A 15306-nucleotide genomic window follows, 5' to 3' on the forward strand; every position below is an offset into this window, starting at 1 on the left:
TGCCAATTTATTATTATTTGTATTCTTGATAATTGCCATTCTTACTGGAGTTATATGAAATCTTAATTTAGTTTGAATTTGCACTTCACTAATTGCCAAGGTATGGAACATTTTTTCGTCTATTTGTTGACATCTCGTATTTCTTCTGTTCAGTTAATTTCCCATTTATTAATTGAGTTGTTTGCTTTTTTGGTATTGAGTTTTTTTGAGTTCTTTATATATTCTGAATATTAGTGCCCTATCTGAGAAATAGATGTCAAAAGATCTTCATTCTGTAGGCTCTGTCTTCACACTCTTGTTTCTTTTGTTGTGGAGAAGTTTTTAGTTTGAAGATATTCCATTATTGATTTTTACTTTTGTTTCTTGTGCTTGAAGGGTCTTGTTAAGGAAGTTGGTTCTTATGCCAATATGCTATAGTTTGGGGCCTACATTTTCTTCTAGCAGTTGCAGAGTTCTAAATTCCTAGGTCTTTAATACACTTTGAGTTGACATTTGTGCAGGGTAAGAGATAAGGGTCCAGCTTCATTCTTCTACCTATATATATTGTTATGGTTTGGATGTGAGGTATATCCTCCAAAAGCTCACGTGTGAGACAATGTAAGAAGGTTCGGAGGAGAAATGATTGGGTTTTGAGAGTCTTAACCCAATCAGTGAATCAATCCCCTGATAGGGATTAACTGAATGCTAACTGAAGTGACAGGGTGTGGCTGAAGGAGGTAGAAAATGGAGGCGTGGCTTTAAGATATATATTTGTATCTGACATGTGGAGTCTCTCCTCTGCTTCTGATCATCATGTGAGCTGCTTCCCTCTGCCATACTCTTGCCATGATAATTCCTCCTCACCTCGAGTCCCAAAAAATGGAGCCAGCCATTCAGAGCTCAGTGAACTAAGAGCTCTGAAACTGTGAACTCTCTAATAAACTTTTCCTTCTCTACAATTATTCTGGTTTGGTCCTTCTAGTCACAGCAGCCAAAAAGCTGACTAAAACAGATATCCATTTTTTAAGCATCATTTGTTAAAAAGACTCTTTCACCTTTGTGAATACAGATGACTGTATTTATGTGGATTTGTCTCTGTGTCTTCCATTCTGTTCCATTGGTCTTCATATATGTTTTGGTGCAAGTACCATGCTGTTTTGTTCCTATAGCTCTGTAGTATAATTTCTGGTCTGATATTGTGATGCACCCAACATTGCTTTTTTTGCTCAGATTGCTTTGGCTATTCTGGGTCTCTATTTTTCCAAAAGAATTTTAGTACTGTTTTTTTCAGTTCTGTGAAGAATGTCATTTATACTTCAATGAGAATTGTACAAAGTCTGTATAAGACTTTTGGTAGTATGGCCAATATTAATTCTGCCTCTCTAAGAACATGGGAGGTCTTTCCATCTTCTAAGATCTTCTTAAATTTCTTTCTTCCGGTTCTATAGTTTTCTTTGTAAAAATCCTTCACATCCTTCATTAGGATAATTCCCAAGGTTGTTTTGTTGTTTTTTGTTTGTTTGTTTGTTTTGTTTTACAGCATAATACTCTTAATACACAGTTGTTAAATAAGCAAACATTGGCTTCAATGTATAGCACCATAAAAAATATAATCCAAACCAAATTTACTATCGGCTATATTTTCAAATGAATAGATTTTCTGAGTTCAGCTGTCTACAATACTTGATTATAAACAGGATGTTCAAGTGCCCAATGTTTCATCTTAACATCTGTCTCACTTAAAAAGAAAGTGAATTCTTATTGAGGGTAATTTTTTTCAAATGTTCAAAAGCTCTAGGCACTCTCTGTGTTACATAATCATCAATACATATGTATCCACATGACTGGAATTCAATAATCGCTGCCCCGTTTGTTTGTTTGCTTGTTTGTTTTCTGACAGTCTTGTTCCCTAATCTGTCCTTTCTCCAAATTCCCCTCAATTTTACATTTTTATGTAAAATATATAAGCTAAGAGAGAAGAAACAATAGAAAAATCACAAGATTGATAAACAAGTAAAGATTTACAGAAGATAGCAAAAAGCTGAAAGTTTAAATTTTGTCAAATTATTTTTAAAAAGACGTTTCATTTAGGACTGTATTTTGCATTTGCAAAAAAAAATTACAATAATCAATTAAATAATTAAGTTCCAGGAAATTCAAATTTTAAAAAATTCCATATGTCAAAGTACTCTTCATAGAAACAAGCATTAAAATGCAAATACTGGCAATCATGCACTCTCTGAGTTAAAACTCCAATCTGACATAGGTAGGTCTTCATTTTTAACACAAAAATTCAATTCCTCTCATCCCACCTCCTCTGCCTACAAAGTGTCAGAATCTTCTTTCTCATTCATTTTGCATTCTGCTTTGTTTCAGGAGAGGCTTATGCCTGCTGAGGAAGCTGTCTATCTCAGTTGTTTGTCCTTATAAGAATTGATTAAGTTTAAGGCTGGGGCTAGAGCTCAGTGGCAGAGTACTTGCCTCGAATGTATGAGGCACTGGATTCAATCCTCAGCACCACATAAAAATAAACACATAAAATAAAGTCATACTGTCCATCTACAACTACAAAAAAAATTTTTTAAATTTAATTTTAAAAAAGATTTAATTAAGTTTACACACAGAAATACTAGCTTCCTAGAAAAATATGTCAGTTGCCATTCAACTGGATGGAACCCTGCAAGTGAACAAGTGGTACCTCCCTTCCTTCTGCTGTCTGATATCCCGTCAACTATTAGAATGACTTTTCTAGGTGTCTTTTCTTTAGACTTACTTTCTATAAATATCATGAAAAGATGTTTTGCCTATCCAATCTGTCCCAAGAACCCACATGTACTTTTAAGATATATTTCACCAAAAGAAAACTAAAAAATTTTGTACCCATATTCACAGAGTAGTAAGCTGAATTTTAGCAAATTTAAATCTTTTTCTAAGCTCCCACAACCAAGGAATGAGATATAAAGCCTTCAAAATTATGGGCTTTTATTTCTTAATCTAGATTTTATTATTAACATCCATTTATATTACTAATGCAACCTTAGTTATACCTGTTCCTGACAGACACTGCCCAGAAAGACTCTTCAAATGTGTGCCTGGCCCATTAAAAACAATTTCCAAAAGAGACCTGGTCATCTTCTTGTGTACCCATGAAATATCCCTGTCTTTTAGCCACGTTATATTGGGCACACCTCTCAAACCTAATCATCACATAACTAAGTGAAGAGAACAAAGAGGGGCAGATAATAGATGTCATGCAAAACCTTGACTTTATGGTTATAAGTCCTTATGTATATCTTGAGAATTAAAAACAGCGCTTAGAACTTCTGGTTGCAGTGCAGTAAGATAAGACTACAAGAGATCTTCCCACTTACTGATTATAACAGATAGATGATTGATAGATAGATAGAACAAATCTTAAAGGTAAACAAAAACAAGAAAAGTATGGAAGGGGATCAAAATTTGGAGAGGTTACTCACATGTGGATATATTCATATTCTCTCTCTCTCTCTCTCTCCCCCCCCCCCATGTGATTGTCACTGTGCCCTTAATATGGGAGTGGTAGTTACAAAGAGTCCAGGTGGTATTGTGGTATTGGCAGCTTTGGCAGCAAAAACTCCAATAGTAATTCTGTATTTCTGATTAAAGAAATGCAGAAAAGTGGCCTATGCTTGCCAGATAGTGTAAGGAAAATCCCTGATAGGAGAGAAACAGAAAAGGGTATATATGTACCCCTCTTATGTATAAACAAATAATTCTCAGGCTAATTTCTGAGCTACTCTTCAGCAGAACAGACTCAAATCAGAATAACAAAGGCTTTGAGAATTGAATTGAGATTTGAACACTTTCAAACAACACTTGACAGAATTTACAGTCCTAATTGGGTTGACAGCTTACTTAAAACAAAAAATATCAATTTTATCCAGCAGATTAAATTGCCAGAGTCTATACAACATAATGTTAATAATATCCAGGATATGATATTACCCAGAATTACTCATACAATGACCAGGCAATTGACAAACTTCAACTGAAAAAAAGTTATCGATAGACACCAAGCTGTGATGATCATATTTTTGGAACTATCAGACAAAACTTTGAAGTAGCAATAATAATTCTTCTCTAAGAATTAAGAAAGTCCTACTTGAAATTAACAAAGCATTAGGCATTATCAGCAGGAATTAAAGACTATAAGAACATATAAACTTAAGAATTAAAAAAAGAAAATATCAAAAATGAAAAAAAATGATGATGAATGAACTTAATAGAAGAATGGAGGTGATTCTTCAATAAACTTGAAGGAAACTCAGCAAAAATTATCTAAAGAACACAGAAGGGGAAAACAAGATTTAAATAAGAAGAACAGAATTTCACAGACCTGTGGGGAAAAAATCAGAACATCTAACATTTGTATCTTTGGACTCCCACAAGGACAAAGGAAAGGGGGAGAAAAATATTGGCCCCAAACATCCAAATTTTAGTGAAAGACATGAATTTATAAATTTAATAAGCTCAGGGAGTAACAGAAAGAAAAAAATCAAAGAAAATCATATCTTTACACACTGTAATCAAACTGCTCAAAACAAATAACAATGAAAAAAAGTTTTTTGAAATTTCTAGAGACAAACAACACATACTGGGGAGGAAAAAAAAAAACACTGTAGGCAAGAAACCACAGGAAAGTGTTGAAAGAAAAGAAGACAATTTAGAATTCTATGGCTAGAGAAAATAACCTCATCACAAAGGAGCAGCACAAAAATATTCTGATGAAGGAAAACAAAAAGAATATGACCCAAGCAGACAAACTCCACAAAACAAAACAAAAAGCTATATATTATTTTTATCTTTTCTATGAAAGCTAAGGCCAATTATTTGGGATGTTTCATTTGTTCAAATATAGGGAATTAGTAATTTTTCCTCTTAGTATTGCTCCAGCTGTATCCCTCAAATTTTGGTATGTTCATTTTCCTACAGTTTATACTTCTTATAGTTCTCTTCTGATTTCTTTTTTGTCCACAGATTATTTAGAAATATTCTGTTTCATTTCCTATTGTTTGGAAAAATTTCAGGGATGTTATCCATTACTAATGTCTGGTTCAATTCCACTGAGGTTAGAGGACATTCTCGTTTGATAGGAATCCTTTTAAATGTGTTGAGGCTTGTTATATTGCCTAGAACATGATACATCTTGGTAAATGTTTCATGTATGTTTGAAAAGAATATGAGTTCTACTATTGATGAGTAGAGTATGCTACAAATAAAAATTAGGTTATGTTGGTTAATTATGTTATTCAAGTCTTTTATAACCTTAGTGATTTTCTGTATACTAGTTCTGATGAACTATTAAAAGAAAGATATTAAAATTCCCAACTACAATTGTTACTGTGCACACTGTTGCATGAACATTTAAATTACTATGTCTTCTTGAGTATTAAATCCTCTATCATTAGGAAATTAATTTTTTTAGTCCTGGCAATACATTTTGCTCTCAAGATACTTTTCAGATATTTATATGTTAATCCAGCTTTCTTTTGATTAATATTAGCATGGTATGTCTTCTTCATCCATTTAACCTATTTTTATCTTCCCATTTGAAGTCAGCTTCACATTAACTACAGATATCATAGATATTAGATGACAGAAAGATATGCATGCTGTAGAGCAATATAGTACAATCTCTAGCACATAAATGTGTTGAATCTATAATTATTTATGTGTTTTCCCAAGTATATTGTTAAGCCAATTTTTTTCACATCCTGGATTTACAGAATGAGTCTTCTAAACCCAAAAGAAGAACATGGCATTCAATCTGCTATTTTTAACCTTCTTAGATACAGTTCATTATTCTATCCTTTCATATCTTGCCCTGATCATCTAATCTTGCATATCTGCTACCACTCAGATGATTGATATCTATGCATTATATACCTATATACTTATTTAAATCATAATAAAACCGTTTTTAAGACAAGATATAAGTATCTGAAGTACATAGGCAAACAACTTTTTTAATCTCTAAATTACTAGTTTCTGACCTTTGCCATCCAATCTTCCTCCTATACTAGCAAATATATCAGCATCATACATCTAATCTTCCAATATTTCATCTGTTCTGAATAATTCTTCAACAACCCCTAATGAAACAGAGTCCATCTCCTTTCTTTATACAATTTGCTTAGCCCTTAGGCATAGAGGCTGATGGTCAGGAGATTTCGAATCATTTAGAGAATGTCAGCAATTTTTTAAGAGTTTAATTACCAGTTAATTCATAAGCAGCTCATCAACATTTGCTATTGAGTAGATACTAAAAAAAATAATAAAATAAAATAAAGAGGTTTGAAGCCACCCTTCTTACACGTTATTAAGATGGAGAAGTAGGTTTACGATCTGCAAATGCCCGCCTTCTCAGAGGCTCGGTTTTCCCTAGATCATTCAGCTAACCCAGCATTTCTTAACCGCAGCATAATTGCCATGTGGAGCTGGAAAATTCTTTGTTGCAGGAGGCAGTCCTGTGCATTGTAAATTGGTCACAGCATCCCTAGTTTGTAACGACTAAAAGCCAGTGGCACTCCTACCTCTCGGGCACAGCTATGAGAACCAGGTCTCCAGACATTACCAAATGTCCTCTGGGAGGCAAAATAGTCCCTGGGTTTTGAGTACCATGGAACCGAACTTTCATAGAGTTTCCGCCGTTGTGTGCTGTGAGCAAGATTTTTTAAATGAACTATATATTGAAGACAGTGGCTGGAAGCTTCCACTTTGTCATTGTTGGCCACCATGATAATCCAGTTTTGGAAATGAAATTTTTGCCAGCTGGGAAAAGCAGAATCCAAAGATGGTCATCCTTGTCTGAGCGAATTCATGGCTCACACTGCTCTTGACCTTGCGGGTGAAAACATGTGGCTTTCGAACAACATGTATTTGAAAACTATGGACAAATTCAATAAGTGGTTTGTGTCAGCATTTGTCACTGTAGAGCATGTGAGATTTATTATGCTTCATGATATAGGGCAAGAAGATGGAATCAGGAACTTATGTACTGATGTTGATGATTTATATACAAAATTTGCAATGAATCCATTTTATAAACTCAATTGTCCTGTTCAGTCAAGGCATTTGACAAAAAATTTCAATCCTTTGGGAAGAAACACCTTTTAAGCTGAATGCAGAGTAAACAATGTCACCACAATGGGCTATACTTCTGAATGTGTACATTGTAAGTAACTGGATTAAATAATTTGGAAAACTTAAAAAATAAATAAAGATTGAAAAGTGGAAAACCATGCCAAACTTCACAAGGTACTTCAGTGACAAAATCTGAAGCTCTAATTAAAATTCTAGATTTTGAGAAGCAATTTAATTTGTACATATTGAGTCAGAAAAAGAATTCTGTTAGACTGTGACTTCTGTAGGTTGTTAACAACATTAAGTTGAAGATTAAGTTAAAAAAAAATAGTTGTCCCTCAGTATCCATCTGGAACTAGTTTACAGGGCCTCCCTACAGATGCCCAAGTCCCTTATATAAAACGGCATAGTGTTTGCATATAAGTTTGAAATCACCTCTACGTTATTTATAATATCTACTTCAATAAAAATGTTATGTAAGTAGTTGGTATACTATGCTGTTTAGGTAATTTTTACAAGTTAAAAAGTTTGTACATGTTCAGTACAGATGCGATTTTTTAAGAAAGCATTTTTGATCCTTAGTTTGTTGAATCCAAACCAGTGGATGTGGGAGCTGCAGATGAGGAGGGCTAACTGAAAATTATATATATTAAATATCATGAGATGATTTTACCAGTGAGTTTATTTCTTTGAAATTATGTTAATCCCTTTTCTCTATCCTCTCAAACACCAAAATGTTAGACACATAGTAGTTAGATTTTAAATGTGATTTAAAAAAAAAAATATTGGAAATTACCTATTGATAAGAGTCCTGTTAAAGGCTTAAATTTTTATATTAGGCAGAAGACCATCTTAATTTAATTCATGAAAACCTAAAATCATTCTTCTCACATTAACCAACACATACAGTTTAGAAAGACCATTTCATCTTTTAAGTAAAGCAAAAAAAAAAAAAAAAACTGAATCACAAACACTTTAATTGTGCTTCTATACTTTTGCCAAACACTATCACTTTATTAAAAAAAAAAAACTTTTCATGATGGCTACCCTGAGTTTAAAAATTGTAATTTGGCAGGCACAGAAATGAGAAAATGCCTTTTTATTATGTTGTTTTGTTTCTGGCATAGACCTCAGGTTTTGATAGTCCTATCATATTTTAATCATCGTCAGTTCATTTCTACTGAAGCTTATATTATCCTGTGATTGGAAACATTTAACTTTAAAAAAAAGAAAATTCTCATAAATTATTCATTGAAAAGATAATAACCTATTAAATACAATTAAGCTTTGGATTAATCTACAGAAGTTTCCAAAGTGTCTTGATATTTTTAAACCAACTGTATCTTCATCACATTCCTAATAAAACTTGATCTAGAAGGGTTCCAAATGCTTAGCCTTTCTTTGTAGAAAGTCAATATAGGGCATTGGTTAAGCACATAGGTTTTATAGAAAAACTTCCAATAGAAAAAAGATGACAATACTGACTTGAGGATTATTTTAAGACAGTGCTTCTCGTGTAATTAGTATTTATTATGTGTTATCTATTATTATTATTACTATGTATGGAAAGTAAATATCTCCCTCAGATACCCATTTGAAAATACTGAAGGGTAGCTGGCATACCTTAAATGTTAGATGACTTTTATAAACAGCTTTAATTGTTTTGTTCTTGTAGCAACATGCTATTGCTTTCCTTTCTCTGTCGGTTTTGATAAATTAGCCTTATTTTCAATATACTTTCATTTTTTAGCCATAAGAGCAACAATAGTAGTATTGAAAGCCATTTGAAATGCTGTATGCAATCTGGGGAAAGAAAGGCAGAATATTTGTATATTTAATTATTCATAAAACTAAAACAATACCATTTAGAGGTCAACATTCTGAATAAAGAATTGCTCATATACCTGCATGCTGAGGCCTTCACTAAGTTTTGCAACCTAAAACAATAATCAAGCTATGAATCCCTTATATTTCACTCTTCAGTTGAGAAAGAAATCTCTAGTAGTGAATTCTAAGAATATCCTAAGGCCTTCATTTCTAATCTTTTCAACTAGTAGGACTGCTTTTTAAACTTATTTTTAAAAAATGATTCTTTGGATGTTATTAAAATCTTTTTAATATATGGTAAGTTTAAGAAATATAAAATAATTTTAAAATCTACTATGAATGCAGCAGTGCTTTAAAATATTAAATCTGTGTTAACAAAAACACTGACATACATTTGATAAAAAAGTAGTACACATATTTGAGACATCAATTCCCTCTGTGGGGAATGTTTGGTGTCAATATGGATCCAGCCCTTGCCCTTTACCCAGGGGTCCCTATAAGGCAACTCTTTGATTAAATGTTAATACCCAATATTAGCAGGAAATTTTCCTGCTACTTTTTGTTCCTTCCTTGTATTCTATCAAAAAGAGGCAAGATGGGGAGAATTGCACAGGGATAAGAGGAGGCACAGAAATACAGCACAACCCCCAAGAAATGGGTAAGTCTTCATCAGCTCCCAGAAGGAGATTTAAATAGCATATTATATTCATTTGATAATGAATTCTTAAGGAGTTAATGGAGAGAACTACAAAGAGAAGGTGAGGAAGACCTTAAGGAAGTTAATGGAGAGAACTACAAAGAGAAGGTGAGGAAGACCTTAAGGATAGGAGCACAGCAATTAGGGGTCAAGTCTCCAGGTGAAAGTGAGGATGGTTTCAGGGTTCATCTTGAGATCAAGTCCAAATAATGATGTTATCCATACAGTCCAGCTCCAATAGAAGGGAGATGAAAAGGTTGGCCCATGCCTGTAATCCCAGGGGCTGAGGAGGCTGAGGCAGGACAATCGCCAGTTCAAAGCCAGCCTCAGCACCTTAGTGAAGGCCTCAGCACCTTGGCAAGACTCTGTCTCAAAATAAAAAATAAAAAGGGCTGGGAATGTGAGTCAGTATTAAGCACCCCTGGGTTCAATCCCAGTACCAAGAAAGAAAGACGAGAGAGAGACAGAGATAGCACACAGGAAAGAAGGTAGGGAAAGAGGGAGGGAGGGGAAGGGAGGGGAAGGGAGAAAGGAAGGGAGGGAGGGGAAGGGAAGGCATAGGATAAAGGAGAGTAAGTACATAATTGTCTAATATGATCTTAGAGATAGGATTAAGTTAAAGATTTTTAACACCGAAATATTATATATAACAAGCAGACCTTGACACATTTACTCCTGATCAACAACAAACTCAAATAATTTGGAGGAGAAAGACCAATCTATCAGAGACATGTCTTCAAATGGCTAGATGTTCTGGATTATTAGCTAGGATAAAACTTAAAAGTAGGACTCAAGATACATCCACTTTATCCTGCAATGGACCTTTTATTGCTTGCTATTACATTGCCATAAAGAAAAGAAACTACTTTAATGAAATCTTAGGAATGAAATCTTATTTCTCTATTGTATTGTAAATAATGATTCAACATATGGAGCACTTTCAAGGTGCTAGACATTATGATTATAAATTTGTTCATCCAGTCATTTGATAATTAGGTATAGTCTTGTGCCACATAACAGTGTCTTGGTCAATGATGGATCTCATGTATGACAGTGGTCCCATAAGATCATAATGCAGCTGAATATTTCCTATGGCCTAGTGAATGCACAGTGTACAAGCAAGAGGAAAGGAAACTGCAGAAGAAGGAAAAAAAAAGAACCCCCAAGAAAATTCACAGTGAAGAGTTTAGCAGATGCTTTTGCAGACCTCAACAGGTTCCCTAGGACAAGTTTAAAAATACAGATTTCAACACAAAAAGGTTTGCATTAATAGACAGGAATATTCAAGGTGCGTTATCTGCTTACAAGCAAATTGATGATGAAAAAAAAAAAAAGAAAGAAGCCAAGAAAAATACCATGGACAAATTTCTGAAAATAGTGACAATTCCTGATGAAGAGACTCAAGATGATTCCAAATAAAGGGGAGTTGGCATTGTTACCATAGAAGATAATGGTTCCATGCATATTGCTGCCCTGAAGACTTTCCAGTGGGACAGGATGTGGAGGTGGAAGACATCGATGCTGATGACCCTGAGCCTGTGTAGGCCCAGGTTTTATAATAAAAATTAAAAAGTGAAAATAGAAAAAAAAAACTAATAGAATAAGAATATAAAACACACAGCGGTTATAGTTGTTTTCAAGCCATTATTATTATAAAAAGAGTCAGAAGGTTTTTTTAAAAACTAAAAGTTTGTAACATAAAAGTTACAATATGCTAAGATTAATTTATTGAAGAAAGAATTCTTTTATAAACTTAGTGTAGCCTAAATGTGGAGTGTTTATAAAGCCCACCGTAGTGAATGGTTGTCCTAGGCCTTCACATCCACCCACTACTCACTCATCCAGTCACTGCCTCACCCAGAGCAGCTCCCAGTCCTGCCACCTCAATTCATGGCATATGTCCTATACAGATGCACCACACTTTACTTTTTTATACTCTATTCCTACTATACCTTTTCTATATAGTTAAGTACACAAATGCCATTGTGTTACAACTGACTACAGGATTCAGTAAAATGTTGTAGGGGTCTGTAGCCTAAGAGAAGCAGGCTATAGCACATGGCCTACATGAGTAGTAGGCTCTGCCTTCTGGGTCTGCATGAGTAAGTGTGGTGATGGGCGATGTTCATACAGGAATGATGAGGCACTTCTCAGAATTAACAGTCAGGCAGTCAAGGTGCCGATCAACCCCAGATGCACCCTGGGAAGAAGGAGATTAGTACAATCCAGTAAAAGAGAGTGCCACTGTGTAGGGGGGCCTTGAGCTATTCTGAAGTTCACCCTACTGTGCTCTCCTAAAGTGTTTCTTTTCACTTTCAATGAACCTCTGCCTTGTCTGCCAACTTCTAAAAAAAAAATTGACAGACATGACCATCTTTACTATCCACCATCTACCAAGCACTGTGCTTGAGAGAAGACTGCTAATTAGTGAGGATTTAAGCATTTTGATTGGAGACTTAGAAAGATTTTAAAGCTTTGAAGAAGATTCTTAGGGTGGACTCAGAAAGGTAAATAACCAACAAAATAAAGCCCAGAAGAAATGGGAGGGAGTAGAACAAGAAGTGCATCTTCCATTAAATAATTTCTAATTTCATAAGGAAGAGGATAAACTTATAATTTTCTATAACATAGAAAATAATAAATACTTTAATAACAAATTTAGAATATTTTGAGTTCAGAGTTAGTCTGACTAACAAAAAGTAAGTTTAGATGATTTCGCATTACCTTCTGGGCACAGTAAAATCATTTGCCTGAATTCTAGAAGAAAGTAATGGTGTTACTTTACTTCAATTCCTGCAAATAAGAAGTCCTTTGGATGACGGGAGGAAACTCCTCATCTATCAGATGGGGCTCTGATTGAGAACTCTGTATTTCTAAGCCTTCTTGTTCTCCATGTCAGTATTAAGTCTTTGCGAAGGTCAAAATAAAGCCAGAGTAAAAAAATCTCAGGTTAAGACAGTTAGACAAGTAGGGGTTATTAAATCATTTTAAAGTAAAATTTAATTTGCATAAACATAAGGGCAAAGGGTAAAATGAGAATTATTTGACGAAGAGACAGCTAGTGATTTCTTTAATAAATTATTTGAGATCTTTAAGGAACAGGATGTGATGCCTGTAAGAGGTGGAAAAGTTGATTTTGATAACACAGCTGCACTGGGAGGAAAAAAGTTTCTCTTAAAGACTTGAGGAATCACTGTCTGCATTTAAAGATGTGAAAGAACAAACGAAGGCTGCTGCTCCCGTGATATGTGCCCCTGACTTAAATGGATACCTGTGCTTTTCTATCTTTCTAAGAAGTCCAGAATATTCAAGGACCTTGTCAAGGGCACTATCTTAAAAACAGAAGCCCAAAGCTTGAGTGTGGGTAGATGCTTCGTGAAGGAGGGTACATAAAAGATTTTTCCTCTTCTGTCACTTGGAGTTTAATCTCCAGGCAGTGGGGGATCCTTGAACATTGTGAGAAGAGAAGTGACAGGATCAAATCGGCTTTATGGGAAAATTAAGTATACCAGTGACATACAGAATGAAGGGAGGAAAGAGCTGGAAAGACTGGAAGATTTAAAGTAACTAAAATCCAATTATAACACATCACAAAGCAAAATCTGTGAACGGGGCAAAAAAAAAAAGGAAAATATATTTTAGTACATATTTAGATTTGAGAACCAGGGACAAGGGAGGCACCAAGGAGATTATTACTTAACAAGATTTTAATGAATTTGAAAAAATCTGTTTTGGAGTAATAAGGAAGAATAGAAGACAGATTTTCACTAGAATTGAGTGTAAGAATGCCAAGAAGACATTCAGGTGGAAACATCCATATGTCTATAGGCGAAAATTCTAGGATCAACAAGAGATTCTTCTTTGGGAGTCATCTACATCAGTGGCTGTCAATTAGGGTCAATTTTGTCCCCAAGGTGACATTTAGCAATGTCTGGAGACATTTTTTGGTCGACCAAAAAATGGTGCTACTGGCATCTCATACATATAGACAGGAATGCTGCTGAAACATCCTGTGATGCACAGAACAGCCTCCTGCAACAAAGAATTAAAGTAATTATCTGGCCTCAAATGTCAATAGCACCAAGGTTGAGAGACCCTGCTCTACAGAAATGTCATAATATATTAGGGATACCTAGGGATATGCTAGGTGTCCAATCAGCGCACCTAGCATATTCATGTTTAATTTATAGGAAATAAAAATAGCACTAGCATTTACTGAGTCTTAACTCTGTTTCAAGCACTGTTCTCACATATCAAGGTTTATTTTCATTATTTTATTTCATCTTTAAAATCCTATGAGATAGGCATCCTCTTTATCCTCACTTAGCAGATGAGAAAATCCATCCACTGAAAAGTTATCTGCTCTATTAATCATGGTTCATCAGAGGAACAAAAGTAACAGGATACAAATAGTTAAAGAAGCAGATAAAGAAAAGATAGAGTTAGAGGCATAAAGAAATTTATTAGGTGGAATTTACTCATGGGGTTAAGGAGACTAAAAAGTCCCGCAATCTGCTTTCTGCAAATGGAGATTCAGAAAAGCTGGTTGTGTAGTTCCAGTCCAAGTTCAAAGGCCTAAGAACCAGGAGTACAGATGGTCTAAGTCCCTGTTTGAGATCAAGAGAAGACCAATGTCCCAAGTGAAATGGCCATGCACAGAGGGGAAAAAAAAAATCTTCCTTCTTTAACTTTTTGTTCTGTTCTAGCCCTTAATGGATTAAACAGTGCCCTTCCATGTTGGGAAAGGCAATCTCATTTACTCAAGTCTACAGATTCAAACATGAAATCTATTTTGGAAATACCTTCATAAATCTATCCAGAAATAATGTTTAGCCTGATATCTGAGCATCCCATGGTCCAGTCAAGTCAACACATAAAATCAACCATCAGAAGTTCACCCCTTATCAACATGGCACCCATGAGCATTCCTCTAACTACACCTAACAACAAAGTCATGAATCTGCCTGTCGTGATACAGCTATTCTGAGTACAACTGAAAACATACTAACCCTTTCCTCAACAAAGGAGAAAAAAGTTCTTAAGTAGAGTTTACTCTCCTCCTTGATATCCCATAGCTTAAAAACCATGATGTAGAATTAACCATATTTAAATACTGTAATATAAAGTCAATACATTTCATGTTACATGATGAGGACATAAGAAAAGAAAGGAAACAAAGGTATTTGCTATACGTACAAACTGGTCACATGATCATGTAACTGGTCACATGATCGTACTCGGTATTTTTTTATAACTACTTGCTCCCATCCTGTATTCTTTTTGCCTTCAGTATAAAACTCTGCCCACTGTATTTCTTAACCTAGTGGAGTAATCCAAACATTCAATTCTGAAGAGTCTGGGCCTGCCTGGACTGACCTCAGTCATAGGGTGTATGCAATACTAAGAAATGCCCTGAAGGACCTCCTGTATTCCATAACCCTCTTCCTTACCTCCATGGGTAGTACTGGTCTTTTTCCACTTGGAGGTCAGGGTCAATCACCCAGCCACCACTGTAACTCCTTCTTTTGCATTTTGATTTGAGGGATGACTGAGAGGCAGTCTCAACTTCCAGTTCACTAGAATTGTTCTTATATCTCCTAGTGGAAACATTTCTCCCTAAAGTTGTGGAAATAGGAAATAAAAGTTCTGCTATTAGGCATAATAATGTGTGGTACCACTTC

General features: G+C 34.9%; 1 protein-coding gene and 1 pseudogene across 3 annotated transcripts in view; both read left to right on the plus strand.

Annotated features, from left to right (window-relative positions):
- Positions 1-15306, plus strand: part of Pik3c2g (phosphatidylinositol-4-phosphate 3-kinase catalytic subunit type 2 gamma) — a 340206-nt gene that overhangs the window by 311134 nt on the left and 13766 nt on the right. The window lies entirely within an intron of this gene.
- Positions 6696-7322, plus strand: LOC107152739 (annotated as a pseudogene).

This window comes from Marmota marmota, unplaced genomic scaffold, assembly GCF_001458135.2.
Source record: "Marmota marmota marmota unplaced genomic scaffold, marMar, whole genome shotgun sequence".
In the NCBI taxonomy this organism is placed as follows: domain Eukaryota; kingdom Metazoa; phylum Chordata; class Mammalia; order Rodentia; family Sciuridae; genus Marmota; species Marmota marmota.